General features: G+C 50.9%; 1 pseudogene across 1 annotated transcript; it reads left to right on the top strand.

Annotated features, from left to right (window-relative positions):
* The first annotated feature begins 1388 nt into the window (after nucleotides 1-1388).
* Nucleotides 1389-23184, top strand: LOC309598021 (myeloperoxidase-like; annotated as a pseudogene). The gene is made up of 12 exons: nucleotides 1389-1572; nucleotides 2030-2104; nucleotides 3700-3880; nucleotides 4725-4857; nucleotides 6397-6509; nucleotides 9441-9751; nucleotides 12217-12390; nucleotides 14892-15124; nucleotides 15523-15693; nucleotides 17951-18188; nucleotides 21856-22079; nucleotides 23162-23184. The product of its transcript is annotated as a myeloperoxidase-like (transcript).
* Nucleotides 23185-26783: the final 3599 nt, after the last annotated feature.

Raw genomic sequence — 26783 nt, 5'->3', positions numbered from 1 at the left:
CCAGGTGCAGCCTCACCTCTGACTCACTGCAAGATTTGCAATTTGCTTTGCAGATTTTCTTTAAAAGCCTTGAAGGACCAAGACATCAAAAGATACAGCTCCACCTGCAAGTAGCCCAGCTCCGGGGACGAGGACACCTGCAGAGTCGCTGCTAGAGGCACTGTACAACCACTGCGGTTCCTAATAGTTCAGCTAATAGACGTTCATTTAACCTACCCCAGGGGAGCACCAGCAGGGACTTGGGTGCTCTCAGCCTGTGCTGCTAAACCAAGGAGTTTCTGTCACAGAAGGAAAACCACAATTGCAACGCATAATTGGGAGTGGGGTGAGGAGCAGCGCTGGTGAGCAGCTCCTTCGCTTCTCTGTACGCCAGCTTGTTCAAGCACATCACCCGCCTGATCCAGCAGCATCCCGCTGCTGTTACAGCTGTAACACGGCAGGGATTTTCCCCGTCAGCTAGGTTTGCGCTCAGGGAGAGGGGCTTTGGCCAGGGGAAGGGGTGATGCTTTGCCAGATGAGCTCCCCGTACAACGGCAGCTTGGGCGAGACCCTCCCTGAGCTGCCCCGTGCTCCAGCTCAGCAGCTGGAGGGTGGTGAAGCCCTGTTCAAACCATCATCCAGGTGCCTCATCCTGCTGCTTCTGTCTAGGCAGGGACGCGCACAAGGAGCAGTATTCATTCGTGGACCCTTCCAGACCACAACAGGGACACGGGGCAGGGCGGGTTAGGGAGGTGAGATGGGGAGTGCTGAGCAGACACCCTTCACAGCTGGTGCCTCCGTAGGTGGATATGAAGACGTCTTTTTTGGCCTTTAAGAGCAGCAAAGGATGAAAAGCACCCTGGGGGAAGGAACCCTGTCCCTGTAAGGCATCCCCAGAAGGAGTCAAGACTCTCAAACCATGGCAAAGTGCTGCCTTACATCTCCCCCCACCGAAAAAACTGGGGAAGCTCTGCTTGAGCATCAGGCTGTGTATCCAGGTGGGTGCCCAGCAGCCTCCCTGCGAGGGAGCTGGGGTGGGAGGTGGGTGCCGCGCTGCCTCGGCCTCATGCACCCGTGGGGGAGTTTCCGAGCCCCGTGGGTCAGCCCCGCTGGGGCGCCCGCTGCAGATAACACCCTGCTGCAGGTAAAAGCGCAGGCGCGGAGGGGGCCGTGGTGAGGACAGCAGCAGATCGCAGGTGAGAGCCTGGCCCCTCGCACGCCTGCTTTTGCTTTTGTGGAGCGCTTGTTTCTGCACCGCGGGTGGGCGACTGCGGGGCTGGGGCTGCGTTTGGAGCATCCAGCTGAGGTCTGCGCTTCCCGCTGCTTGTGTGACGGCTTCCCCCACCTGGCTCCAGGGCTGGCAGAGCCGCTCTCCGCCCAGCACCGAGCACAGCTGGAGCACAGTGAGGATGTGGCTGGCCCACACTGCTGCTGTCACCGAGGGCTTCGCCACAGGGAATGGGTGTAGCTCGGCATTTTGGGCTACCTTTGCCAGCAGCTCCACGGTGGGTGCTAAGCAATGTGCAGCAGGCACAGCCCACAGCTCTGGGCTCATTCTGATAGAGCTGGTTGCTTCGGAGCAGCCTTTGGGAGGTGAGTGGGTCAGCTCTGGGCAAAAACACCCCAAATGCCTATGCGTAGAGGACCTCCCATGCTGCCCTGGCTGATCCCTTTCCCCTCCAGCTCTTCTCACCCCATGCACCAGCTCTCCCTGCGCATTCAGTGCTGCTGCCCGGGCTCCCCGGCAAGCTGCCTGCCTGCAACGCTGGCTGTGGGCTCTGTCCCCCGCTCCCTTTCTTGTTGCCCCCGTAGTCCCAAAGCAGCGCATCCCCACCAGCGCCTGAGGTCCCCAGGGCAGGCGGCAGCTCCCTTCCCATGTGCCACTGCAAGGACCTGCCAGGCAGCGCGCTCGCTCCCGGGGAGCGTTGCATTGGGAAGGGGGCACCTCGTGAGCCACCACGCGCCATCAGCGACGTCGGCGCTGACCCTTCCAGCGCATGGCGAGATCCACGGGTTCTTGGTGTTCTTCGCTTCTTGCATTTCTTTGCAGGGGTGAAGGCAGAAATTTTCCTGGAGTTGCTGGTGATCCTCAGCCCATGCCAGGCATCCGTATCTTCTTCCTATGGTATTGTCCTTTTCTCAGGTTTTGCAGATCAGAGGTTTTTCTGAGTAGGAAAAATAAAGTTGAGTCTAGAAGAGCCTGAATTATTCTATTGTAAGCAGCGAAGTCCTGAGGAGGTGTCAGAAGGAGCGCAGTCAGTTTGAATCTACTGTGGCAGCAATCCTGGCTGTTTCACATTTTCATCAGTTAACGTCCTATCAGATTTCTTAAAATCATGTTGAAGGAGAACCGCTCCATCCCCACGGTACAAGGGTCTCCCTCCTTGCACGCTGTGCAAAGCAGCGAGCGCAGCCGCTCCCGGGCGAGCGCGGTTCAGCCCCGGGGGCCACGGGGCCGGCGGTGGGCAGCTCCCTTCCTGCGTTCATGCTGTTTTTTATGGAGGCTGGAAATGGAGCTCCCCTCTTCTTGAGGGAGCTGGTTCCTGCTCTCGAAGTGAGGAGTGAATTCGTGTCTCTTTCTGAAGTGACCTCGCTTCAGCTGCTGCGGCGTTTGGTGAACTGGAGCTACCAGGGGCTGTGCAGTCTGGGGATGGGGCAGTCACTCAGCTCTCTTCCAGCCCTGAATCGCTGCTCCAAAACAGAGAGAAACCTCTGCCTGTTAATTTACAATGTAAAATTCTTATGGAAAGCACATGCCTGACCTTTAATTTGTCTCAAATGGTAGCCCAGGCAATAATTTTTCTCACCAAAGTTGTCAAAGAGGTGAAGTCTGGGTTGATCAGGGAAGATATTTTAAAGAATCTGGGGAGAATTTGGAGATATTTTTCCCCTTCATGCTGAGTTCTGAAGTTTTCATCTTCCCTAGAAGCTGTAGGAAAACGCTCTCGCTCAGAGACGCCCACCAGGGACTGTCCCCTCCTGCTCTGTGACCCGCAGCCAGCAGATGATGGGGACATAATTAATTTTTGGGAGTTCCCCTGAGCAGGAGGGGGAGCAGCGAGGGTGGCAGGGGGTTGCAGGACAGAAAGCAGCAGGGAGATGGGGCTGTGTATCCTTCTGCCTTGAGGTGTAGGGGGATATAGGTGAGGTTTGGCCAGTTGGTGCCATGGGGAAGGACCCAAACTCACCATAGGCGTATTGGCAACGTGGCTATAACCAACCTAGGATAAAAAGTGTGTGTGGGGGGGTAAAGACAGTGATGAGAAAAAACAGCAGAAGAGAGCTCTTAATGCGGGGCTCTTAATGCTTGTCATGGCAGCCAGCGGTATCTGTGCAGGCTCTCTGAAGGCAACTACGGCTGGAGGCATAGAAATAAGATGAATCACGTTAATTGGAGTTGCCAAATGTCTTGAAGAAATATCAACTGCTCTCCTGTGAAATGGCAGGAGGGATGATGCCTACATCTCGCACGGTGGCTAATTGAGGCCTCCACTGACGGAGATACCCTTCTCGTGCCCGGGAGGGACTCTCTCAGACTCCCCTGAGGAATATATATATACAGCTCTCTCTCTAGATAGCAAGCAGCAGCAATTACTTCCAGCACTGCTGTGCTGATATCCCTGGGTGCTGGAGGCACGAAGAGAACCCCACTGCAGCACGGAGTCGCTGCCGGTTGGGAGACGGCGCTCTCGCCTCGGCTCTTTCCTTTCCCTCACTGAGATCTGCCGGAGGAGCTGTCGGACGCCTCCCTCCCGAGCAGCGCGGACGGGGCCAAGCAGCCGGCGGATGCAGCCTACGAGCACACGCGCGACTGGCGAGCGCCGGGGCTGGGCTCGGCTGCTGGCACGCGCTGCCTGCGCTGCGGCATCACCGGCTTTCCCTCCTTGCTCCGGCAGAGCGGGCAAGGGCGCGAGGTCCTCCGGGAGGACAGTGGGCTGCAATCCAGCATTTCACCTGCCTTTACCCTGTTTTTACACCACGTCTCCGGTCTGTTGGGTGACTAAGAGCTGTAACTCTGTCCTCCTCCATACAGGCCATTCCTCCCAGCTCAGTATTGCTTGGCTCTGTTTCGTTCTGCAGGGATACTCTGGGGAAGACTGGAGCCCGCACAGGCTCCTGCTGATTTCTAGTGGTTCCCTCCTACGGAGGGAGCAAACCACTGTAGGCTGCAGTGAGGACATTTTGTGGGATCTGACAGGAAAGCCCAGCTTTTGCCACCGTGGTTTGGGAGTGTTCGGCTTCCCACCAGCCCATACGTAGCCTCCTTCAGTAGCCATCCTCTGAAACCCCTTGCTGGCTTAGGGACCCCTCCGTCCGAGAGGAGGCTCCAGCAGCATTAAGACAGGGTGCCTCGGAGACCTCTCTGCATGGAGACGGGCACCTGCAGACACTGATGAGCTGGGTAACGGTTGAGTGAGGTTTGGTTGCCTCAAGGATGGAAAGACCCAAGATTTGTCTTCTGGCGGGTGGAGCTGGGCGATTTAAGAGATTCCCTTCCTGCAACTCTGGTCCCTGCCCAGGGTGGCAGGAGCAGCCCTGGTCTCTTCCAGCTACCGTGCAGGGAGGTAGATGATTCTGCCTTTGTTTGCAATTCTAGATTTCAAATTTCAAATTCAATTTGCAGTCGCAATGACTGGAGACATGCCAGTAGCGCCGGGGTGTCCGACGCTCAGGTGCGTATCCTGCAGGGCTCTTGGCTTTGCCCCATTGCAGTCCTGCAGATTTTGTTTTATTCTCCCTTGCAGCATAAAGGAGCACCTCAAACAGCCAGTGGCGGGGACTCGGGCTGCCATCGGGCTGCAGATTGCATGGAAACCACCCTGACCCTCCTCAAGGAGAAGCTGCGACGGGCTGTGAGGGGGGACTTCAATGTCACGGGTGGGGATCTCGCTTTACTGGGAGGAAGGCAGAGGGGGAAGACACGGGGCTTGGCCACTGGGGCGTTGTGGGGCTTGGGAGGAGGCAATGAAAGGCGGTTATGATGGGCCACAACTCAAATCCCTCCCATATGACTGCAGCGAGGCAAAGCTGAGTTATTTTTCTGTGCTCTCTTTCCATCTTAAAAAATTATTTGGGGCTTTATCGGTTAATGAAAGTGCTTTGTGCACTTCCCTGGTTCTTTCTGCAATATAGCGGTTAACGTACCAATGGGTCAAAGCTTGGAAGACTGCTAGAAAATATTCTTTTGCTCGAGTAGGGAATGAGCAAGCACAGAGGATGTGACTCGCGGTAGCTCAGCCCCAAGGTAAGTGGTTTTTCTGCCAGATTTCAGCTAGCAATAGTCAAAGTCACTGCCAGATTGCTCTGCATCGGGAACAAGATGCTGTGAGAAAGGCACAAAGAGAGAATGAGAACAGAGCAATGTGAAAGGACAGCATGTGCCTTGAAGGAGCCATGTCCTCCATGAGGTGGCAGTCCTGGCCTCCCAGCAAGAGCAGTTTGCTGAGAGCAGAAGGCAAATTAGGGGCAGAAAGAGAAACACTTGAGGGAGGCACAGGGAGGGCTCCTGCCATATAAAGATGCACAGATGGGGATCCCCAGCATTACAGCAAAGCAGTGGCAGGCCGAGGCACACGTCATGGGGTGCTCCAGCATCGCTCCGGCACGGCGTGAGTGGGAAGAGGGAGGCAGGACTGACTGTGCTCGGCTCCAGCCTCTCCATCCAGGAGTGATGCTCCAGCACCGCTCCAGAGACTTGCCAGACCACCCGGCCACCACCTCTCGTCCGCCTGCCCAGGAGGCCGCAGTGGCTTCTTAAACCATGCTGTGACCCGAACTGGTGGTGGCAGCAGTGACTAGGAAACCTCCAAGGGCCTCAGGACGTGGTGCGCTAGCAGCGAGAGCCAAGAAGGCTTTGCTGGCTGAACTCGGCCACTTATCTCCCACGCACGGGGAAATGTGCGTGGTGGAAATGCAAAGCCAGCGTCCCCTTGTGCTGCCCGGCCACCAGATGGTTTCTCCTCCAGGCAGCCCTGAACAGTGGTGACACACACCGGTGGCTGCTTCACAGGGGGAAAAACTTGTAACACCCCACGAGGATGACTGTAGCTGTTAGCAATTTATGGTGGAGATAAAAAGGGAGGGGAGAGGAAGGAAAAAGGATTGCTAATGCTAGAAAATCATTCCACTGCTGCACAGGCCTAACGTAATTATAAATAAGATTCGACCGCAACTTTGTGGAGTTTAATGCTTTCCAAACCAGAGAAAGCAAGCTGCTGCTTTAGGGAGCCTCCTCAGCACAGCTTTGAGCAGGAAGACCTTAAACGACAGCCCCTTGTGTTCTTCTGGATGATACTGGGATGAGGCACCATTTCAAGGGTACAAGAAGGAAAACTTTTCTCCTGAGCCTGGGAGGCACCGCAAACCCAGCAGGGCCCGTATGTTCCTGCATGTTTATTCTCTGTTGCTACCTGGCAGGCTTGCTGACACCGGCTCAGCTGGGGATGATTTTCAAGGCAAGCGGGTGTGGCCAGCAGGATAAGAAAATAAATTGTGACACTTCTTGCCGCTACCGAACGATCACCAAGCGAGTGCACCCACAGGGGAGGGGGCCGTGTCACCAGGAGGATGGATGGATGGGTGCTCCATCAGTAGAACGAGACCCACGTCCCCAAGGATGATCCATGTACCATGCCGCCTTTAGAGTTTTACACCCCCCAGTGTTGTTTCCTAGATGTGTGGAGCTTTTAGTTACAGTCTTGCGTCGAGGGTTCTTGGTGTTGTACATGAACTAGCTCTTCGGCCAAAACGTGAATAGCTCTGTGTTGGGGACTGCTTTCCAGCCCAGGGTCTCCGTCATCAGGCTGTGTCTGTCTTCTTTCTCCTGGGCTTTGTCTGGCTCTGCCCTTTGCAGGGTCTCAAAAAACCCACGCTGGGGCGTGATCTGGCCATTTCCCTGCCCCACATCATTGTGCGCAGGAGGAACTCTGGCACACAGGCTGGGAGAAAGCCCCTTCTGCACATCCCATGGTTGGACAAATGGAGGGGCACGACTGTAATGTGAGAGGCAAGGGAAGCTGTGCTAAACAGTGGAGTGTTTTAAAAGGGACAGTAGAGGAGCATTCCCCATCCCTCCCCTGTTACCAGGAGCCTGGCAGGCAGAGCATCTCCTGGGTACGCCTCAGGCAGAGGAAGGAGTTCAGACCGCTCTGCCTGCCTAGGGGATGCTTCGGCCTTCAGGTATCCGTGTAAAATGTAGGGAGAGAGATACCTGCCTCCTTCCATTTTCAGACAGCGGTGTCTTCGTTCCGGAAGGGGATCTGGGCTCTGGGATAAGGACAGGTCCATCACACCTGAACCAGACCCTGAAGCCCTGGAGAAGGTGGGGTCAGCTGTGCCCTGTGCTCCGTGTCCCTCCATTGCTTGGCCCTAGGCAGTGTTACACCCACGGTGTGTGACGGGCAACCAGAGAACACATCAGAGAGAGAGAACAAAGAACGTGCACTCCAAAATTAAATATATTATTACTCTAATTAAGGCTTTAACGATCCAGTCAACTATAACAACCACTTAGTCCAATTACAGCATAGTAACACTCACAATCCAAATCACTCCATCTCCATTAAAGCTCACTGGTAATACCATTAAATGAACAGGCACAAGTCTTTGCCCCTTTTCTCTGACGTTAAGCTTTCCCCTTTGTTTTCCACCCATGGCCTGAGGTCGAGGGCCCTTCTTCAGGCTGGATGACCCAAGGAGTCACCAGCAACCTGAGTTCTTGCCTGGGAGAAGCTGAGGCTTGGTGTGTATTACTATTATTATTGTTATTATTATTAAATCTGAGGTTTATTGATAGCACCAAACCCATAGGGCTGCAGCAGCTCCCCGACCACTGTACATCGCTGTGCAGTCCCATTCCAAGGTTTCTGTCTCTCTCCATGTCCACGAGCTCTTGGCCCTGCCATGATCCTAATGGCACTAATAGTTTGCTGATCTTCCATTCGCTCTGGCAGGAGAAACCCATCACTCGGAGCTTCCAACCAGGAGATGCTGGTGGCACTCCCAGTCCTTGGCCATCAAGGGACATCGTCCCACCTCTGTAAGGTGGCAGTGCTGGGCCCCAGGGGCTGTCCCCAGATGTCAGGCATAGTCATAACCTGTCTGTCCCCCATTTCAAATCATTTACCCATCTCCCTCAATGATACAGCTTTGCTTTGGAGGTATGGTGCAAGGGCAACGTAGGTGATGCCTGGATTATAGTAAATGTGTCAGGGAGAGGAGCTGATGGGTGTCAATACCCCAGCAAATCCATGCCCATTTGATGGTTAAATGCTCAGTAGTGCATGGGGCAAGGAAGTGATGAGCATCTGTGCTCATTAGTGCCCCTGTGCTGGGCACTGGTGAGGCCACCCCTCGAGTGCTGTGCTCAGCGCTGGGCCCCGCACCCCAAGGCGGCCATGGAGGGGCTGGAGCGTGGCCAGAGCAGGGCAGCGAGGCTGGGGCAGGGGCTGGAGCACAAGGCTGGGGAGGAGCGGCTGGGGGGGCTCAGCCTGGAGAAGAGGAGGCTGAGGGGAGCCCTCCTCGCTCTCTGCAACGGCCTGAAAGGAGGCTGGAGCCGGGGGGGTCGGTCTCTGCTCCCCAGGAACAAGCGATGGGACGAGAGGGAACAGCCTCAAGCTGCGCCAGGGGAGGTTTAGGTTGGATATTAGGAAAAAATTCTTCACCAAAAGGGTGGTCAAGCATTGGAACAGGCTGCCCAGGGCAGTGGTTGAGTCTCCATCCCTGGAGGTATTTAAAGGACGGGCAGACGTGGCAGACGTGGTGCTCGAGGACATGGTATAGATGGACTTGGCAGTGATAGGTTAACGGTTGGACTCAATGATCTTAAGGGTCTTTTCCAACCTTGACGATTCTATGATTCTATGATCTCTCAAGAGTGGCTAAGGCATTAGCACGATAGTCTCATTGCATTCTCCACTCCAGTAAATGCCTAACGATGTACGTGTCCACCCTGCAGCCCTGCTCTCCTGCCTTTGAAGATGTACTGCACCTCTGGCTCTCCCACGCACTCGTATTTCCTTTCAAGGAAACCTGTGAAGGGATGGAGCATCACAGAGTATTTGCCCCACAGGCATTTGAGAATGCAGGCAGGGTCACAAGTTCTGGCTGACAACAGTCCACAATGTAGATATGGACATGAGACTCCAACAGGAACACCTGAGCTTTAACGATGCAATCTGATATGTGTATTTTCAGGGGAAAAAGTTTAGGTATCCATAGGAAATATGGAAATTTAGTCATCTCCAGGCTTTCATGCATATTTGGGCCTTGGACTCCTAAAACAGCATCTCTGCTGTCAATCTGACCCTTCATATCTGGGATTTGTGACTGATCTCCATGCTGTCTAGCATGGGAACTGTCTTTGAAATGGCTCCTGCCCGGCTTTTCTTACGGCTGTAATATCACAGTGCAGGCTCTGCACCCCTGAACTGGTGATGAATTATTCTTTTATCTTTCTGCAGATCCCACCTGACGACCCACGAATTAAAAACACGAGAGATGTTGCCTTCCTTTCTTCTGCTCAGCTCCTGCTTGTACCAGCAGCAGAGCAATTTGGGATCAGATCAACACGCTGACCTCCTTTCTCAATGGCAGCGCGGTGTACAGCAGTATTTGGCCAACAAACTGAGGGATCGGACCGGCCAGCTGGGCTTGCTCGCTGTTAGCCTGTATTTCACTGACAGGGGGAAGGCATATACGTCCTTTGACAGCATGTGGAAGGATGTCTGTCTTATAGTCAGCAGGGGAGCTAAAATCCCTTTCTTTCTTGCAGGTAAGTTGGGTGCTGGCACCCCTAACCCTGAAATCCAGAGCGAACAATTACAGCAGGTCTGGTTCATTTCTTTAATTGTTTTTCTTGTTTAAGTGGAAAATGGAGCATAGGAAAATATCAAGAAAGACTGAGACAGGCTGTGCTAGGTAGAAGAAAAGTCTTCACCATCTCCAAGTCTTCTTTGTGACTATATGCCTGGAGTGAAGCTGTCCCATCTGTGCTCAGCAGCTCTGGTGTAGGGCCCAGAGAGCACATGGGGCTGCTGGAGGTGACCTGGGAACCTGTGCCATGGTGGAGCCGAGCAAACACAGCAATAGCAGACTGGCCTGAAGGCAGTGGCTTGTCCATACTTGTCCTTTGGCGGCTGTCTCTCTTCCATCAGGATGGGTACAGGTGTGCTGGTGCTGGGCTGGGTCACCTCCATGAAACCTGTGCTGCTGCACATCAGTGCATCTGCTGCACTGTGAGAGGAGCTTAGATCCCAGCTGGACCGAGAATGAGGCTAGCCACAGACCAAGGTGACCTTTTACATGTGTCCCCACCACTGAGAAGGCTGGGGGTGCACTGGCAGCACGCCGGCCAGGACACCAGCACAGGTCTTCAGTCCATCAAGACATCCTTCTGCTCCCTTTATCCTTTGTCACGCTTTTGGTATGCTCTTGACCATGTCTTCAACCCAAAATAACTCCTGGGCACAGCCTCCCAAAGCCATGCCTTCCCTCCAGCCAAAACACTGCACGGCCACTGCAACCTTCCCACCTGCTGCCATTTGCTGTCTTCTCCTGTCCCCAGCACACACCGACAAAATACCTGACCTCCTGGAGCCCTGAGCAGTGCTCCCTTCTCCCTGGCCCCTGCTGGTGAGGACCAGGATGTTGCCACAAGCCTGCGGGACCCCAGAGAGGGATGTTTCTGATACACGTTGTGAATTAGTGTCTCACTCCCTGGCTCTTTTCTTTTGGCGAGCAGGACCTCCTGGCTAACTCCTGCTGGCTTTGGCCACACTGGGCTGCTCATGGCACTGCTGGAGAAAGCTTGAGGGCACAACAGATCTCATCAGCTGTGGAGCTGATTTTTTGTTCCCTTGGCCTCCTACATATCTGTCCCAAGCTCCTCTGGACAACACCCCCGTGGTGCTTGGATACCATCAGGACCTGGTGGTGGGGCCGGTGGGAGAGCTCTGCTCGGTGTCATCCTCCAGCGCCCTCCTTTTAAGTTCTTGGTGTTTTATGTTTCCTTCAGCCTCTCACACCTCTCCATCTGTCCAATCCGTTGTTCCATGTCTTCAGCTGCTTCCCCAGTTCTGTGCAGGTCTCTCCTTGGTGAGGACCACGCAGAACCTGTGGCCAAAGGCATCTGCCCAGTGAGGAGCAGACCAGGCAGGACTATCGGATGTTTCCCGGGGTGGGCTCCCAGCCCCCAGGACTCTGCAGCCAGGGGCTGCTGGGGCAGTTGCCATTCCATAGCCATCAATGAATTTATAGTGAACAGTTCAGGCTGGCTCAGAAGCTCCTTTGAAAATTCAGTGTCTTATTTGTGACTTTTCCGGTCCCTGAGAACTGGGAAAATTTCACGCGTGCAGTTGCCTAACAGGGTTCAGCGATTTCCTACTGCAGCTCTGTTGGAAGCCCTGGGTGGATGCATTCGGCTCGAGGAAACCTCACAGTGCTGCTTTTGTTTCTTCTTCTGCCGTCTCTTACAGACAGCCTTTGACAGTAAATGAAAAGGGCTCTGTGCTGAATGCAACGGCAAATCCCTCTATTTACTATGGGACTAGGAGACTAAATACGACATATTTACTTTTCTCTGAGTGCCTCTTTATACTCTCATCACCTGCTTGCTCTTGGGTTTCCTGCCCTAGATGTTTGAAGAAGGATTTGATATTTCATTGTGATGCCGTTTGTAATTTATTCCTTCAAGTTGTGACTCATTTTCTTTTACTTTTACTCACCAGAGAGCTTGATTGTGGCTGTAATCTTGCTTTGGCCATAGTTTGAACTGGTTTGAAGGATGCCTTCTGACTTTCAGAGCTCTCTTGGCCATCCTGACTTCCCTCTGCCCATTTTCATTTCTCTCTTGAGCTGTGAGACTGTCTCTCTGATATGGGAGCCTGGAGAACACCTACTTGTATTTAGGTTCTTAAGTTAATGCTCCTAGCCCTTATTAGAAAAAAACCCTTCCCCATCTCTCCGTGATGCTGAGCACAGCCATGGTGGCATCTTGGCTTTTGCTGCCTCAGCAGAAATTCGGCTTTTCAGTGGTGTTCTCCAACCCTCTGGGCCGTGATCTTTGTTTCTTTTCCTCCTGTGTGTTTCTTACCCATCTTCTTCACAATGCAGATAATGAGACATCTTAAAAATTTCTCTGTGCATGCTTCCCAGTGTGACATTTGCCTCCTTCCAGTGGGAAGCAGCCAAGCAGCAGGTCACTGGCAGTACGAGCCTGCTCACTTGTGATGCTCCTAGGTGATTCTCGAGCAAACGCCATGCTAGAGCCGGCACGCATGCACGCGCCCTTTGTGCGGGAGCACAACCGCCTGGCTAGAGGGCTGAAGAGACTAAATCCCCACGGAAGGGAGAGAAGCTCTAGCAGGAGGCACGAAAGATCCTGGGTGCCATGATCCAGGTACCAGCTTCCATGTCCTATGTCCTGGCTCTGCTGCCTTGTCTCGCAGTCTCACAGGATTAACGTGATGGGCTTTGTTAGTGTGGGGTGTCCAAAGGGTACAGTATTTTGTGGTGCAAATGACCAAATTCTTTCCACAAGCCCCTTTCGTCCAAAGCAAAATCACACAGAGATACCTGAAATAACAAGCACAGAGGGGTCCCCCTGAATCTTTGATGTCCCTCTACTGTTAAATTTCCAAATTGCTTGACGGGTTTTTAACTACATATTTTTGTTTGAGAAACATGGGGACAGAAAAGTCGGAGGAAAAGTTTTTCTAACCACTGTTTGGTACAGGATAAAAATGGTACTGGAGATTTGGATTAAAATTCCTGTGGGTTGTGAGTCTCCTCCTCTCAAGAAGCCCCATGTGCTGGTGGGTGCAACCAGCCATGGCATTCCTCTGTCCTTACTGCTTTGGGGCAAAGAGCCCCTCGGCATTGTGCTGCGCTACAGACTTCACTCTGAATGAGATCCTAGGGTCACAGAAATATTTCTGTGCTTGAAAGGGTTGACAGCCGCCTGAACATGAGCCAGCAGTGTGCTCAGGTGGCCAAGAGGGCCAATGGCATCCTGGCCTGTACCAAGAATAGTGTGGCCAGCAGGACCAGGGAAGGGATCGTCCTCCTGTCCTGGCCACTGGTGAGGCCGCACCTCGAGTACTGTGCTCAGTGTTGGGCCCCTCACCCCAAGAAGGACATGGAGGGGCTGGAGCGTGGCCAGAGAAGGGCAACGAAGTTGGTGAAGGGTCTGGAGCACAAGGCTGGTGAGGAGAGGGAGCTGGGGCTGTTTAGTCTGGAGAAGAGGAGGCTGAGGGGAGACCTTATTGCTCTGTACAGCTACCTGAAAGGAGGTTGTAGCAAGGTGGGGGTCGGTCTCTTCTCCCTGGTAATGAGTGATAGGACGAGAGGAAACGGCCTCAAGCTGCACCAGGGGAGGTCTAGGTTGGATATTAGAAAAAACTTCTTCACCAAAAGGGCAGTCAGGCATTGGAACAGGCTGCCCAGGGAAGTGGTTGAGTCTCCATCCTTGGAGGTATTTAAAAGACGGGTAGACGTGGTGCTCAAGGACATGGTTTAGTGGTGGACTTGGCAGTGATAGGTTAATGGTTGGACTCAATGATCTTAAGGGTCTTTTCCAACCTTAATGATTCTATGATTCTAAGGGACCTCTCAAGGTCTTTTGTCCAACCTCCGCTTTGGAGCAGGACCAGCTTCAAAGCCAGATGAGGTTTCACAGCCAACAGAAAAGGCTGGCTCCTATGAGAGCAGAAGACATGGGATTTCCAAAGGCAGTCCTTAGTCATACCTAATTGGAAACCTGTCTTCTCAACCTGAGTTGGCTCAACAAACAAACAAAAAAACAGCAGGAATATAAAAAAGTTTAAGTTTTTAAAACTGTCAATTTAAATATTATAGCATTGTTGAATAAACCTGTTGGGTAAGCCAATGTGGAGAGACTCAAACAATTGTACTAAAAGCATTGTCTCCACCATCATGTTTAGATCGATGGTTTCATGTTCTTACAATTTTCAGACAATTAAGACATTTTCACCTACTGACAGAGAATTTGATTTTTTTAAATTATATTGTGCAGCCTCCTCAATATCCCAAAGAGACATGAGACCAGGGTTGGAAACCTCTACTATGGGAGGACTCACACAGCTGCCCGTGGGTGGTGATATCATCCGTGCCAACACTGTTGACTTTGTCATCTGAAGCAACGTAGGGTGGGAGGGAGGAAGAAATGCAGTTCTACCTGGCTCATGGGAATGGCCTCTACCTATAGGACAAGGAGGGAATATTTAGGAGGATTTGGCAGGCTTTCATCGTGTTCTGACCTGCCAAGCTGTTGAGGCAGGGAGGAGCATGTGTGGGGACACCCGAGTGCCAAGTCCTCAGCGCCAACGGGCAGAGGATCCTGGTGCACAGGCAGAGGATGAGCATTGGTCAGGCACGAGCAGTGTCTGTGCTTCCTGATGTTCCTGGAGCAGTTATTTTCATGCAAATCACTGCATGTTCATGCAAATCTCATCACTGCTAGAGAGTGTAGAGATTCCACCATGCATGGCTGGAGAAACCAGGAGCCCAGGCAGTTGCCTGCAGTGCCTGTGTCTGTGCCTGCAGCTGCACTGCCTGTGGCATGGTACAATGGCCAGGTGCAAGAAGAGGCTTTGATCCAAGGCCATAGAGCTGAAGGAACAAAAATGCACCGGACAGTGCCAGAAAGGATCCTCACCAGACTGCCAGAGCAGCTGGGTGAAGGTCTGATGTGGTGAAAGAAAGGTTGGCCCCAGGGAGTCTCTCTGCTCCACATCTGTGCTAGCAAAATCTCCTACATAAATCCCATCAACAAAGTTCAGTGTGACCACTCCTGTAGTTTGAGACACGAACAATAACTTTGCTTCCAAAGAAACTGATGGCCAAGCAATTAACGATTCACACTTCCCTTGTTTCCCCTGGATTATAACCTCCAGAGACTACCTGCCTCTTCTGTTGGGAACCAGTTTCTGGAGACTGATTCCTCGCTACCGGGGCTACAATGAATCTGTGGATCCTCGAATATCCAGTGTCTTCACCGTGGCTTTTTGTTTTGCTCATGCTTCAGTTCCCCCAGCTGTTGACTGCTTAAATCAAAATTACAAGCCCATAGGTCCCAAAATTCAACACAGAAGCACTTTCTTTGCTGTCTGGAGGATCATTAAAGAAGGTAAAGCCTTTCTTGCACCTCTGCAATGCAGGTTTATTTCATTCATCCTTTTCTGCCCTCTCTGGATGAGCTCCTGCTTCAGCCAAACTTAAAAGCAGTTTGCATTAAATGTATTAAATGACCTTTACTACCAGCCAGAGTTTTTCCCAACATAGCTGTTCTCTGCAGTCTAATGCAGCCCATCTTACTACGAAGCGTGCAATCTGATTGCTTAATTGCTGTAGACTCTAAGAACGTTATTCAAAGTATTTTCTTTTTAATTCTTTAAGTGCAGAAAAATTGATTCTCTTGTAGTAGAAGCTTATAATTAAACATAAGCTGCGTTCAGCACTCCTGAGCCTCTTACGCACACGCTTGCCACCCTGCGCTGCTCACAAGTCCCTGTGTAACCATTGCAGGTGGTATTGACCCCTTTCTCTGGAGCCCGATGGCTAATCAGGCCAAGCTGATGGCACAGAAGCAAACGGCCGTGGATGAGCTCCGGGATCAGATGTTTGAGCAGGTTGAAAGGATTGGGTTTGATTTACCTGCGCTTCACATGCAGCATAGCAGAGAGCATGGCCTCCCGGGTAAGTTGGCTGTGGGAGCAGAGCTTCCAAAGAAAAACAAGTGGAAATCAGGCACTCTTGTAATTGAACATTGAGAAACAGCTCCAGCCCATGCTTGGCTGAAATTACTCTTTCCCAAGCCTTTTCATCATTTCTGTACAACCATAGGTAAGTGAATGGGAGGTTGAGCAATGAAGTCAGACGCTGGCTGGAGCTGGAGGAGACACGTGGAGACACATGGCCAGAAGAACATGGGGCATTGCACAGACCGGAGTCAAGAACACTTGTTCGGTAACTTGACTCACTTGTATTGCTGTTCAAATGGCAAAATTGGAAAAGTAGCTCAGCAACAACTTTGCAGGAGTGGAATTAGGGCCAGAAGTTCCCTGTGGCTTCTCTCCAAGCATCTGTAGCAGTCCAGCCCAGCCACACGTCTGGAAGAACCGATCGCAATATGTGAGGAAAATCTCGTTGTAATTTCTCTATAAAGACTGTGTCCCAGGAATAAAAGCATGACTCCCACCACCCCATCTGCAAGATGCCAAAACAGTGTAATGGCATTGCAAGATGGTCTTGAGAAATAGACTGTTGATAGGACTTTATAACAGGCTCATGGGTCTGTTGTTGCCTAACAGCGTTATTAGGCTGATATAAGCGCCTGGAGCTGCTGTGTCGGTGACGTCCTGGGAGATGCTATAGGGCTCACTTTGAAACTGTGATGAAAAGCGTGCTGGGTTCACAGGTTTTAAGCCCAGACAGAGGCTTTGCAATACATCCAGGTGCATGGTCAGGTCAGAGGATTGCTCTGCCTTTGCTGCAACAGAAGGTTGTGATTTTTCCGTGCTTTATGTAGGAACATTATTGTGCAGAACCCGACCTGAACCACAAATTGTGAATTTACAGCTTTGACTGCTGATCTGCTGCAGTGGAACCGTCATGTATTTCTGGTGTGAACTTGTCTTTAGCTCCTGGCCTTTGGGTCTCAGCCCACCCCCAAGTGCTACTGTACTCCTTGATGTTAGACAACCTATGAAGGTGATGACGGTATAGCAAGATCAAAAAGCTTCCCACTTCTTTCTCTGAGAAAGCAAATTCTCAGTCTCCTTGAAGTGTTTGATAGTGGCGTCATCCAGGCACTGTATGCTGTATCGTTTTCTCTGAATTCTCCCCAGTTCTTAGTCATCCTGCTCACAGCAGAGATGCATGCTGCAGCATCTCATCTCTGCACCTAACAGTTCGCTGAGTTGGCAGGTAGGAGGACGCTCCATTAGTGCTCCATAGAGTTTTCCTCTACTTAAGTGGTCATTTGATAAGACACTGAGTCATAAATTGCCCTTTGCTGGGTAACTGAGTCACAAATGGCGCTGTCCACCAAGATGCAGAATGTGATCCAGTGGATTTTCAGCTGTTTGCAGTACAGAAAAATCAGTCCAGCTGGCAAAGTCCGGTAGCCCTCTCCCACCTGAAGTAACCTGGGCTATGTAGAGCTCTCTTTGCAGTGTGGGATGGCTTGTGCCTGTGGCTAGACAAGGACACAAGGGAGACCAGCTGTGGGGAAGTACTTGGCCACTATCCTGTTGTACAGAAAGAGGTAGCATCCACACCTTGTCCACATTCGCCTTCAGTGAAGGCAACACCGACGAGTTTTGTGAGGCCCTCTCTCCTGTGGCTCTATCTGAAGGGATCTGAGACTATGCTCCCTGAGCTCCCTTAGGGTTCCTGGGTCACAGGGAAGATGAGGCAGCCATTAGGCACGCCCAGACCCTTCATCTGAGCACCAACAGCACAGGGTTAGGAGCAGTCACAGCACACGCAGAATCAGGTGCCTGAGCATAGGTCTCCTTTGCTATTTGAAATGCTCTGGGGTTGCTCCTCTGGCTCTCTGCTGCAGCTTCATCAGGGCGTGGGTCTCCCGTAGTTCCTTGGTCACATCACCAAGAGGTTGTTTCAGACACCGTGGCTCTGGGGCCTGTGCACAGGCACCTGCTGGAACAGCAAAATGGCGCTGGAAGGTGGTGGAGCAGCTCCCACCAGCAGAGATCACTTGCAAAGACATGGCCCTTCCATAAAGAGCATTGAAATGCCAGGCAGGATGAACTGGCTCTGGAGGAGTGGAAAGTCCGTGGCGTTAACAAAAATATAGAAAAATTTAGAAAAATGTTTTAAACATATTTGGGACCCTACCTGTGCCTCGGTTTTGGGAAAGAGAGGAAGAAATCTTTCCAGGAGGGGGAAACACATTACTGATCTCTCTGCTCTGATACTCAACTACATGCAGGTTATAGCTCCTGGAAACAATTCTGTGGGTTCTCACCACCTTCCGGATTGAAGACACTTGCTCAAGTGTTGAGGAATCATGGTCCGGTGAAGAAGTTCATACAGCTGCATGGGACACCAAAGAACATGGATGTTTGGATCGGGGCACTTGCAGAGCCCTTTGTGAACGGAGGCAGAGCGGGGCCTCTCATGGCTTGTCTCACTGGCACCCAGTTCAGGAACGTTCGTGATGGGGACAGGTAAGAGAGGTATTCAGACCCCAAAGGACAGAAGGAGACTGGAGTTCATGCGGATTTCTTTAAGCAGATTTGGAAACTGTTCGAGTTGTTTGTTGCTTTTTTTTTTTTTTTCATTACTCCTCCAAATGTTTCTTTCCCTTTCTGGGGATGTTCTTATTCCCTGTCTAGATGACAGCTGAGATTCTAGGCTAAGATCCCTTCCCAGCCAAGTGTTTTCACTCTCAGCCCGTTCACTGCCAATCACTACTTGTGCAAATTGGATTGCCCTTCTCCATGCCGATGGGTCACACCCAGCATGAATGTCTGAGCTCTTTTCCTCCTTCAGATAAGTGGTTTCAAGGAGGCCCATATTACTGTGTGTTCAAACAGCAGCTCACTCCAGCACAGGGCAACATGTAAATACCTTAACAAGAAAAACAGGTACAGCTCTAATGGTGGGAAAACCAGGATCTAGATGGATTGACTTCACCAATTAGAAAAAAAGGTGTCAGGTTTAATCAGCCTAAATGGCTGGCACTGACATCTGTTGATGTGGTGGCTCATGCTTTGGGTAGTTTTGAAAATTTGCCTGCAGACCAAGGGATGTTGCTGAAGGACTAGCACACTTTCAGGCTTTGCAGGGAGTGGAAGAGATTAATTGTTCTCTCTTGGTTAAGTCCCAGCTCAGCCCAAGCTGCTTCCCCGGCACCGGCGGCATCCCTGTCCCCTATCTGTGGGACTGCTTCTTCTGGCTGCTGTGTCCTGCAAAAGCCAAACATCTGTCCACCTTACCATCTCCTGAGTTTGCAATACATAGCTTTGCACCATCTCAGTGTCTTATGCACTTCGCAGGGGCCTTCGAGAGGATTTTTCACTATTTCTCCTTTCCACCCCAGTTCTGAGTTGGAACCCTGTGGTCTGACACACAGAAGCGTTTGGGCTTCCTTGCACCAGGATATGGGTGGGTTGGGGTTTGCTTGCTAGCCAAAATCATTCAAGCAGTGTTGTGCTTTCAACACACCTGAACTGCTCCTCCTCCTTGAAGTTGCTCAGGGGCATCAGGTGCAGAAGTGAGTTATGTGCCCCATTTTAAGCTGCATTTCCGAAGCAAGGTCCCTGTACTTTCTAGAAATATTGCCTGAAAATGGGATCATGACCAGTGTTTCTGGGAAACTTTTCTGCCTAGAAAGACTTCCTATGAGCTCAAAACCCAGTATTGGGAGCTTAAAGGCAAACAGTCTACTGCACATCCAGAAATCCTGTTCTTATGGCAGGATACACGTGCCACAAGTCGAGCAGGCGGGGGAGAAGACCGGCCTGGCTGAACAGAGAGCTTTGGCTAGAACTCAGGAAAAAAAGGAGAGCTTACCGCCTTCGGAAGAAGGGGCAGGCGACTCAGGGGGATTACAAGGATGTTGTGAGGGTATGCAGGGAGAAGATCAGAAAGGCGAAGGCGCAGCTGGAACTTAAACTGGCCACCGCCGTTAAAGACAACAAAAAAAGTTTTTATAAATATATCAGTGACAAAAGGAGGGCCAGGGAGAATCTCCCTCCTTGGTTGGATACAGAAGGTAACCTTGCCACGAAGGATGAGGAGAAGGCAGAGGTACTTAATGCGTTCTTTGCCTCAGTCTTCAATAGTCAAGCTGGTCATCCTCGGGTTTTTCAGGCCCCTGAGCTGGGAGACAGAGATAGGACACAGAGTGAAGTCCCAGTTGTTGAAGAGGTGGCAGTCACTGACCTGCTCCTCCACCTGGATGCGCACAAGTCCATGGGCCCAGATGGGATCCACCCAAGGATAATGAGGGAGCTGGCAGAGGAGCTGGCCAAGCCACTCTCCATCATTTATCAGCAGTCCTGGTCAACCGGGGAGGTCCCGGATAATAGGAAACTAGCAAATGTAACGCCCCTCTACAAGAAGGGTCGGAAGGAGGATCCTGGGAACTACAGGCCTGTCAGCCTGACCTCGGTGCCGGGGAAGGTCATGGAGCAGGTCATCTTGAGTGCCATTATGCAGCAAGTGCGGGACAACCGAGGGATCAGGCCCAGCCAGCATGGGTCTATGAAAGGCAGGTCCTGTTTCACTAACCTGGTCTCCTTCTATGACAAGGTGACCCACTTAGTGGATGAGGGGAAGGCTGTGGATGTTGTCTACTTGGACTTTAGTAAGGCCTTTGACACAGTCTCCCACAGCATTCTCCTGGAGAAGCTGGCTGTTCACGGCTTGGATAAGTGCACTCTGCACTGGGTTAAAAACTGGCTGGACGGCCGAACCCAGAGAGTGGTGGTGGTGAATGGAATCAAATCCAGCTGGCGGCCGGTCACGAGTGGTGTTCCCCAGGGCTCAGTACTGGGCCCGGTCCTGTTCAACATCTTCATTGATGATGTGGATGAGGGGATGGAGTGCACCCTCAGTAAGTTTGCAGATGACACCAAGTTGGGTGGAAGTGTCGATCTGCTGGAGGGTAGGAAGGCCCTGCAGAGGGACCTGGACAGGCTGGATCGATGGGCCAGGGCCAACTGCATGAGATTCAACAAGGCTCAGTGCCGGGTCCTGCACTTTGGTCACAACAACCCCATGCAACGCTACAGGCTGGGGGAGGAGTGGCTGGAGAGCTGCCTGGTGGAAAAGGACCTGGGGGTGTTGGTTGACAGCCGCCTGAACATGAGCCAGCAGGGTGCTCAGGTGGCCAAGAGGGCCAATGGCATCCTGGCCTGTACCAAGAATAGTGTGGCCAGCAGGACCAGGGAAGGGATCGTCCTCCTGTCCTGGCCACTGGTGAGGCCGCACCTCGAGTACTGTGCTCAGTTTTGGGCCCCTCACCCCAAGAAGGACATGGAGGGGCTGGAGCGTGGCCAGAGAAGGGCAACGAAGTTGGTGAAGGGTCTGGAGCACAAGGCTGGTGAGGAGCGGCTGAGGGAGCTGGGGTTGTTTAGTCTGGAGAAGAGGAGGCTGAGGGGAGACCTTATTGCTCTCTACAACTGCCTGAAAGGAGGCTGTAGTGAGGTGGGGGTCGGTCTCTTCTCCCCAGTAACGAGTGACAGGACGAGAGGAAACGGCCTCAAGCTGCGCCAGGGGAGGTTTAGGTTGGATATTAGGAAAAAATTCTTCACCGAAAGGGTGGTCAAGCATTGGAACAGGCTGCCCAGGGCAGTGGTTGAGTCTCCATCCCTGGAGGTATTTAAAGGACGGATAGACGTGGTGCTCGAGGACATGGTATAGATGGACTTGGCAGTGCTGGGTTAACGGTTGGACTCGATGATCTTAAGGGTCTTTTCCAACCTTAACGATTCTATGATTCTATGACTCTATGATACAAGAATCCTTTTTTTTTCTAAAGAGAGTAATTATAGGGCTGGTTCCAGCATGGCAATCATGTGGATGTAACCACAGTCTGCGTACAGTATGTGCAGACTTTTCTGTTTGAAATAGGGTGCCTGTGCCTCATTTGAGGGAAGACAGGGCAAGGCTTTAATTCAATTGTATTTTTATTATATGTCCATGGCAGAAAAGCAAGTTAAATTATCCAGCTGGTGAGTCAGGGCTCTTGATTTGCATAACAGAAATTTAAATTTGTTCTTGGCAAAAGAAGTGTGTTATTGGTGTTAATGGGAAATAATGTTGCAGGAGTCTTGAATGTGAAGAAGCCAAAAGGCAAAAATCTGTTGTGTCTTCTTTCTCCTGCAGGTTTTGCTGGGAGAACAGAGGGGTTTTCGCTCCTCGGCAACATGCTTCACTGGCCAAAATCTCCTTGTCATGAATAATATGTGACAACGTCCGCATCTCTAAAGTACCAAGACATATCTTCTGGGCTCACAGATACCCTTCTGGCTTTGTGAGCTGCAGACAGATCCCAAAGCTGGACCTCAGAGCCTGGAAGTCGAAGAGGACCAAGGAAGTTACAGAGCAAGGTCTAAGCTTCAAACAGCAGAGAGTACCTGCCTGAAAACATGTGAATCTCACAGATTTAGAGCCCCGAGGCTCTAAAACAGAGCTGCCTAACATAGGTCTGAACATATGTGCCAGGTACATATCCAGCACATGTTTAGATACTCCATTTCATCAGGTCTACTGTGAGTAGCTCCTCCAGCACACAGATTTTCCGGCATCAGCATTGCAAGACCAAGCTAAGTGCACTGCTCTGGGATTTTTCTGATTCTGATTCTAAACTGACTTCTCAGTTTAGCTCTTTGCGGTTGATGCCCATGCTTTTCTGCGACACCCGGATCGGGGAGGCTAGTCTTTCTGTCTAGGCAGTTGGTCTGTCTTTTGCACAGCTCTGAGCAGGCTGTCAGCACATCCTGGGCAGACCAAAAGCAGCTCTGCACTTAGGTAGAGATTCTCACTTTATGGAAGAGACTCTGGAGTCTGACTTCTGCTAGGAAAGTTTTTGCCTATATTTACAGTATTTCCCTCAGCTGCCTTCGGGATTTGTAAAGTTCTTGAGGTTTAATGCTTTTCTTCCAAAATGCTCTCTGAAATCCCTGGGAAGTAGATGTAGGCAAGAGTGGCTGTCCCCTGGGAAAGGTGAGCTGCTTCAGTGCCTTAGGGCCATGCCTTTTCCTAACAAAACATCCTTTGCTCTGATGGTCAGGCCCTGCCATGCTCTTATGATGATATCCAGGCCGTCAGGGGGAACAAATCTCTGCAGCTAACAGCAATCGTTAAGAGCTCAGACAACTCCATCTGTAGTCAGCTCCCACCTTCCATGAGGATGGTTCATTACATTCTCCGCAGGGCTATGGGATCACCAGCTTGAAATGTGTCAGGGTACAACCATAAATTCCATGGTGCACCACTTCATGGTGCCAGAGAAAGTGAGACTTTTAGGATCTCATAGTCAAGAAGGGATCCCAGGAGGTCTTTAGAGCAATCAGGACTAGTACCAGAATTATTGGTCCCTCTTTTCCAGCTTAACCTATGGAAATAAATCACACAAGATAACAGGGAACTATGGCATATCCTTTTCTCTTTTGTTAACACATTGCTGTAGAAGAAGCATCTGGTGACTTTTAATGCTGAACATTGAAGATTCCCCAGAAGTCCCGACTTGGGAAGCTGCTGGGATTGACTTTTGTTTTTACTGTGCGTATGCTTTTACTGCCTGAAATGTTTGGGCCTGATGATTGCTGTCATTTGCTCAATTTGGTTTGCATGAAGCCTTTTCAGTGAGATGGAGTTCAGCAATAAAAGAACTTCATGAAAAGATGTCCCAGATCTGTACAGATCACTCAATATCACAAAGCAAAGCAAAACGAGTTATTCAGAGACTGACTCCCAATCAAACCAACTTAGGCAGTTTCATATACACTGTGCTTCAGTAAGGTTTACCATCAAAAACATGTTTTGGACCCTCCTTTCAAAGCTTCCAACCTACACAGAAAGAAATGGGGGTGTTGGAATGACTGCTTGTTCTTGCTCTCCAATTTTTTTGCATCCTGAGTCTATCTTGCTCAGGACCTTCTCCCAGTGATGACTACAATTCGTTGAGTGGAGGCCTACCACGGTGGTCAGTGGGCTGGAGCACATGATGTACAAAGGAAGGCTGAGGAAGCTGGATTTGCTCAGTCCAGAGAAAAGAAAGGCAGAGGGGGTGATTTCTTTTCAGTCTTCAACTTCCTAATGAGCAGCTATGAGGCCAGACGCTTCTCAGAGGCAGACAGTGAAAGGATAAGAGATAATAGACACAGGCTGCAACAAGGGAAATTCCCATTAGACAAAGAAAAATGTTATTCCCCATTATAGTTGTGCAATGCGGACAGAGGGACCAGAGACCTAGCGGGATCTCCATCCTTGGACATTCTCCAAACTTGCCTAGAGAAGACCCTGAGCAAGCTAATCTGGTTTTGGTGTTCCCCACTCTGCGTAGCTGGTTGGACAGCAGACCTCCAGGAGTCCCTTCCCACCTCAGTTTTTAATGTGATTTACATTGGTAAACGGATTTATTTTCCGGCCCACAGTTCACCTGGCTGTACTGTGCACTACCCCCTTAGATGCAAGTCCTATAGCACAAGCCATGCTAGCCTGTCACATTACGTTACTGTCGGGGCTGTCTGGATGCCACGGAAATCTTCATGAGTCAGTACACGTTTGCTTGTAGAAACTCTTCTCCTGGCATTACAAAAATTTCCAGCTATGTATTTGCTCATAAGTAGCTATCCAAAGCTAATCTGTGCCTTGTAAAAACTGAGTGATGCATGGATTCATCATGGAGCTGCAGCCCCAGCATGATACATACAGTTTCCTCAGTCCTGATGACCTGTCTCTCATATATTTAACCTGGAATCCCTCTGAAGTTTTTATCATCACTGTTAATGCTTCTATTTAACTGTGTAGTAACTGTATGCACTAGATGAGTTCCCTTTTGAAGACTGGGTGGCTGATGTGGTCCTTGGCACTGCGCCATCCCAACATTTTGCCCTTTGATAGCTTGTTCCAGTATATTCCAGTCGAGCTGGTTCTGCCAGCAGTTTCCAGTGGGAATTGCTCCCAGTTCAGAATCCAGTCCTCTTATTTCATCCTAAGATCGTTGCTTTTGCATTTAGAAGTCAATTGTGATCTTTAACTTAAGCAACTCTTCTCTCTCTCTTGCGTTGCTGTGTTGACAGTCCGTTTTCTTCTGAGCCTTCATTTGCTTACCGTGAACAAGACCGTTTTCTTAGCCTTTTCCCATCAGATTAGATCACTTCTCTCTTCTGGTCAATGTGTGCCTTAGCAGAGTTGGTGAGTAGGACAGTCATCAAAGCTGCGCGATGAAAGTTTATGATATGAGCAATCCCCTCCTCTCCCTATCTGTATACGGCAGGAACATCATTTCCTTACAGCCTTGATGAAAGTAGTTGCAAGTCACTGTCAGTGGCTTAAAAATAAAGCTCTTCAGTGATTTGTGATGAGCTCCGGTTTGCACGCTTCCCTGTCCCTAGCCATTCTGGATGAGTTTTCATGTGCAGAGTCGTTTCAGCTGTTCCTCTTACCTTAGGAGCCTGACAACAGCAGGTTTGATTTGAAAGCTAGGGCTGTCCTTGCAGGACAACCATTCAAAGTGCCCTTCACTGGCATTACATTTTAGGAGGCTCTCTCCTGGTCAGTCAGGATGAACCGGTTACATGTCAAATCAACCTCCATCCAAACGTGAAAGGGCACAACTGATACTGATGAGATATTAAGAAGGTGAATAGGCATTAGGAAAGTAACCGTTTGCTGGATCAGCCCTTGGATAAGTACCAAGCAGCCACGGTGCGTCTCTATGAACTGGCTCCAAAAGGGAGCCAGTCTCTGCAGCTCCAGTATAGGGGGGTCACAGTGCCTGGCTCCAATGTGCGCACGAGGTGCTTGTCTTTTCCATGTGCTGGTGCAGGGACACTGAGGAGGCTGTGGACAAAGCTCTTTGCTTTGGCTGCCTCTCCTGTGGTTGCAGGGAAGCCTTGGGAGAGCGGAGCAGCAAGGCCTGCAGTCGCTTCTCCCCAGTTTTCCCATGAAAGACAGGAGAAGATGGGTCCCTGGCTAAGCCAAGGGAGCAGGGAGCACAGCCAATGCCTTTATTATCATGCCTTTCCTCAGTTTCTTCATGAAATATGGCTGAGCCTTGTCCATGTTACTGTTCTCAGGGATTTGATCTGGTTCTTTAGGTTGCAGGTGACAATCAATGTGGTTTTATGCGTCCTCGGACTATTCCATTTTGAGAAGCTGCAGCTTTCAGTCCTGGCTGGAATTACGTATTGTTACTCCTCTGAAGTGAAAGCTGCTTGGGCAAGGCCTGTTGTGCAGTTGATGAAACATGAGGCTTTTGGTTTTCGACCTAGTCCTTGTACTTGTGCAAAGATCCTTTTCATGCAGTGGTTTTAGGAGATGAAATGCAGCTGGAGCCCTCCCAGGTTACGCTTGCATTTTCCTGATTTACTTCTTACGTATGTAGATGCCGTCTAAACATGTGCCTGCCTCTGGCCATGAAAACATCAGGAGCAGCTGTTCTTGCTTTGTTTATTTTTTTGTCCAGACATGTGGCACTTTTTCCACTTTTCCCACTTTACTTGAGGACTGTCCAGTTGCTCAGCTTGGTCCCCCTAATGCCGAGATATATGGGGCAGGAGCTGGCTGCTAGGATCGCTGGTTCTCCTCCATAATCCTCATTTCTGATTTCCTGGACATCTTGCAGCCAGTGCACTTCTTGGTGAAGTTCAATGCTTGCACAGAGGGTGAGACAGCCTCTGTGCTGTCCGACACATCCCGCTCCCTCCCATTAAACATTTTCTTTAAAGTTCTCAGGATTCCTATGCACAGAGCCCTATGTGAAGGAGGGCTCTCTCTCCAAGCAGTCATTGCTCTACCAGCCCAGAGCCCCGCACACATCCTGCACACAGGCAGCCTTGTTATTGCCTGTTTGCCCCTGCTTGCCTGCCAGCTCCTACACACAGCGCTGCTGGAGATCCCTTGCTAAACCGGCTTTCCACGGTTAGTTTAGCTCCGAGCAGCGAACACAGCCTTTCTGAAGCACCACTCCTGAATCTCGTTCCAGCCTTGCGCCACCCACATGTAGCTGATGAAGGGAACCTAAACTCATCGGGTGCCTGTGACTCATTTATTGCTCTGTGCAACACTCCTTGGGTTAACTCTGG

This window comes from Platalea leucorodia (genome assembly GCF_965183815.1).
Source record: "Platalea leucorodia genome assembly, chromosome: 16".
Lineage (NCBI taxonomy): Eukaryota > Metazoa > Chordata > Aves > Pelecaniformes > Threskiornithidae > Platalea > Platalea leucorodia.
This window is presented reverse-complemented; position numbering and strand designations above follow the sequence as displayed.